The following is a 4,999-nucleotide window of genomic DNA, read 5'->3' on the forward strand; positions in this document are numbered from 1 at the left end:
CCTTTTTTTAGATTTTTTATTATTGGTAAACATATAATTGAAATTTAAAGGAGTGGACAAATTGAGGAAATCAAATTTATTGAACAAATGAAACTTCTTGCAGTTTATTTAATCTATAAAAATAGATAGTCTATTGTGTCATTGACTAAATTAAAATAGTCCCTTTTTTCGATCAATTTACGAAGGGTCAATTACGTACTATCGAGGAATAGATGTTCTGAATGACCAAATCTATATCTCTAAAAAAAAAAAAATAAAGGGGCTCTTTTCTCATTTATACGAAAGTATTTTTTATGATTTATGATATTTTAATTCTTAATTTAATGGGACCTTCCCCTTCGTTGTTTGTCTAAGTCGAGGGGGAAGGAAGGTCCCGTTGAGTTCTTATACTTTCATATCTATTCTTCGGTTCATCCAATTACTATAGCGATGAGCCCAATCCAGAATATGAACCATAAAAGAAAATACCTATTAAACCGATCACAAGAATACCAGCTACAGTACCTATTATCCAAAGAGGAATCCTTCCAGTAGTATCGGCCATTTAACCCACTTCCCTCCACATTTCATCAAGTGGTCGTGCTAGAGACATAAACAGTCATTGATAATTATGAAATGAGGGCCTTCCGAATGAGATAAGAGAGTTTCAACTCTATTCTAATTCTATATATTTAATGTTGCTTTGGTTCTTTTTATTTAATTGTTAATTGAAAAAATAATTGGAAAATAAAAAAGCAAGTACAAAAATAAGTAATAATCCCCGAGAAAGACGGTACGATTCAATTCAACATTTTGTTCATTCGGGTTTGATTGTGTCATAGCTCTATAATTAGAATTCGGTTTTGTTTATCGTTGGATGAAGCGCATTGCGAGATATTGATCCCAAAAAAGAAACGGTAGGTACGGCTAGTCCGTGAACGACCAACCATCGCTTTGTAAAAATTTGATAGGTTCGATCTATGGTCATTGTGCCTCCTAAAAGGATCTGCTAAATTCATCGAGTTGTTCCAAAGAATCAAAACGGCCTGTTATTAATGGAATTCCTTGTCGGTTCTCTGTGAAATATTCATTTGGCCGAGGGCTTCCAAACACATCATAAGCTAAACCCGTCTTTGACGAATAACCAACCCGCAATGAATAGGGAAGGTATAGTAATACTATGAATGACCCAAAGATCGAATACGGTAATAATATCCGCAAAAGAACGTTCTCCGTGCTTCCGGGCATGCCGAGCTCCACATATTTTTGTACGGTTAAAGGCAAATTAGTAAAAGATGAAACCAAAGTAAATTTACATTTATTTTACAGAGAATCTACATCTTTGTAAGATTGCCCATATTTTACCAAAGGTGTCTTTAGAGTATACCGAATCAGTATAGCTATCCTTCTTCGACACAATGACAAGCGAAGTAAAAGATAATTTTTATCTTCCCTTTTTCTTATTTGTCCATTTTTTCTTATTTGTCCATATGGAACTAGGCACCATTAAAAAATTTTTATATATAAAATTTATCAAATACAAAAGTCTTTCTTTATGATTTTATCAATTTCAGGTTATGATACGTGTCGTTAAGCGTATACAAATTAATAATTTATAATCCTATCTTAACCTCAAAAATAACAAACGTAGTAAAGGATAAGTAGGGTCGATCCCACGGAGAGATTGGAAAATTAATTAACTACTAAGTACTTTTATTTACTAACTTACATATATACCATTTATTTACATATTTACGGCTATTAACATTATGTACGATTAAGGGGGGTTTCATTTGTGATTAAAACTAAACTAAGAGGACCGAATACTAATGCTAGACGCGAAGTCAAATACCCTATTAAGCACATATTCTTATGGTAATTTTAGCTTGTCAACCGATTATTGTTTACGTCAAATATCCATATCATTTATAGATTAACTGCGGAATTAAAGATAACAATAACTCCCTATCCTCTCTTAGATTACAACCGACCTGAACTAAGCTTAGATCGATTCTTAACTAACCGACCGATGTAAGTTTGTCGCGCCTTACTAAAGACCGTATTAGAAGCATTATCGAACCAAGAAGACGTCATTAACCCAATTAATCCCTTCGATTGTCGTCACTACCTAAAGATTAATCGACCAAATTTTACTCCTAACTTAAACTAACCCCAATTCGCAGAGATCAATTTAAGGTAGTCTGCTACTCATATTATGCAACTCGAACTAAGCCGTAATCACACAAATAGCAGAAGTATACAATTCCAATCATAATAAGATAAAAAATTACCACTGAAAATTGTAACTTACGATTAAAACGAGTAAAAATTCGGATACAAATAACTGAAAGATTAACAATAAACAACCAACGGTTTCCAATACTAGAATTAATCAACGAAAATGAACCATAAATTGAATACAAGAGAGGTAGAGAGATCTTAATTACTGCCCGGAACTTGTAGTCGGATCATTGGATGTCGCACCTCAGAAACCGCCTCAAATTCGCCCTTACTCGACCGTGTGCTAAGACTCCGCCTGAGTACGGTCTCCTACTGCTCTCACGACCCAATTAGGTCTCAAATCGTCACTCAGTTTCGCTCAATCATCTCTAAAATATTCGGGTATTTCCTTCTGCCTCCTCTTCACGGATGAATTGGGTATTTATACTTGACAAAGTCGGTATCTGCTTGCGTGCTTCTTTATTTCCTATGCCTTCGTTCTCGGGTCTCGATTGATTCATATACCTCGGGCCATTACCTATTAATCGAAATCACATAAAAATTAGCTCATTTAACACTAATATGATATTTTGATAATTAAACTCGTAAAATGGCAAGAGTGTAATTATATAGCTCAAACTATACGAGTAGCGACCATAAAAATATATAGATAAGGGGTTTAAATATGGTTAAATATCGCCTTATCAAATTCCCTCACACTTAGCTTGATGTCGCCCTCGACAATGACAAAACATGAGCTATAAAAAAGTTAACAATCTCAAAGATTTTAGACATAACTAAGACAAGGTTTATCGACGACAAGCTAAAACATTTTTTAGATATCATTTTAATTAAGTTAGTGAGTCGACGAAAAACATTTGTAGTTAGATTAGAAAGTAACATATTCGAAATTTTTCCCTCCACTTCAAACTATACAACAAACTAATTAGCCAACATAAGTATTTTAAACCGCTTCTAAATTATAATGATAAATAAATGCAATAGCAATACACTCGGTCCAACTATCTTCGTGCGCAAGTGCAAGTGTATTGACTAGTAGAGGAGGGGTTCGGCAATTTAAGGTCCTAGGGAAAGGGTATTTACTTTCTGTACATTGTACGAGGATCGTTCTCCCGAGCATTCAAGTGTATCCGTCATACCTCAATTAACTTACCACCAACATTTCACAACCACATCATTCACGATTTTTCTCTTTCATTTTTTTTTCATTTTCACTTTTTTTTCACATTTTTTTCTTCTGTTTTTCTCTGTTTGACTTTTTTTTTTTTTTTTTTTTTTTTCTTTTTTTCTTACCATCTCCACCTTCCGTACCCGTGGATATATCGAGTGTCCCTTGTAGCGAGCTTTCGACCAATGGATCCCGCCCATCCGGACAAGTCATTAGGCATTCTCCCAATACATTGATTGGGTTCCCCTAAGGGTCTAATCACTCGGGCACCAGATAGAATTGAGGTCAAGAACTTAAAGCGGGAGTCACCTATGAAAGTAAATTGGTTAATAAGACCGGCTTATGCTCCCACACTCTAGAGTCAACGAAAAGTGTAATAAAGATAGCCAAATTAAATGCTTTATAATTCTAATTTAAAGGAGACTTAAAATATGTATGTCACTTAATTAATCAATCCAAGTTCAAAATGGAGGAAAAACTCATGTATACACGACTTCAAAACGTTTTTAATAGTACTACTAATATTAGTGAAATTATTTTAAGTTAGTATTTTTGAAAAGTTGTTAGATTAGAGCTTGTCGCCGACTCGCTAGTCTAGTTAGTCCAATAAAAACAAGGTCTTTTACTTGTCAAATACCAACTTCTGACAGAATTTTAACAGCATCTCCCCTCAAAACGGACATATCCAAAAATTTTTAAAACCTGTCAACCTACAATTTCAATTTCAGCACAATGGCCACCCGCCAACTCCACAAGTTTCATCACAATTTTCATCACAATTTTCCTCTCCTCCACACTTAAACTCGACATCGTCCTCGATGAGATTAAACATATAATAAAAATAAGAGGGATAAAGGTAATTAGCGGATTCATGTATAGTCACTTGCAGCTGTAAATCTCTCAAAACCGCATAAGTCACTTGCGGAGGCATGTATAGTCAGAGTAGGTGATATGACTGCAGCTACATAACTTGAAGAAATCGCACAAATCTCTTAATCCAGTTAGTACTTCTGCCACCAGCAATGGAGTAAATAAATCTAGCATGATCAGCTTCCAGTATGGTCCCAGACCATAATCTGTGTCACTCCCTTTTCTGCAGGTAGCAGCATGGCTTCTATTTTTTTATTCCATCATCAACTCATAAGCAGTCCGATAATAGCATTCCTGCAAATATAAGAACTCGGCCAAGATTCGTGAAATATGGAAGCGGCAGAATACCCAAAATACCAGCAACAATTTATTCTTTATCTAAACTAATTTTTTTGTGTGCAACCGACACTATTAACATCCCCCTACAAAGGTTACGAAACTCAGGGAGACACTTGAGCCGACTCAACTAAGTAACTTAGATGCATATAAATATAAATCACACATGAAAGCAATAAAAATTAAGCTTGGGTTGCCTCCCAAGAAGCGCTTTGTTTAATGTCATGGCTCGACATAGTTCTATTCTTCAAGAATCACCTCAAAACAAGCATTCTAAGTAAATTCACCCAACCGTATTTGAGCACTCATCAGCTTGTATAATTTTCAAACACTATTTCTCAAAATTTCCGACAATGAAACTAACTACTAGCAAATTAGTTTCTTAAAATCTCAAATTTCTCTGAT

The sequence above is a fragment of the Silene latifolia genome, chromosome 9 (assembly GCF_048544455.1).
Source record: "Silene latifolia isolate original U9 population chromosome 9, ASM4854445v1, whole genome shotgun sequence".
Taxonomy (NCBI): Eukaryota; Viridiplantae; Streptophyta; class Magnoliopsida; order Caryophyllales; family Caryophyllaceae; genus Silene; species Silene latifolia.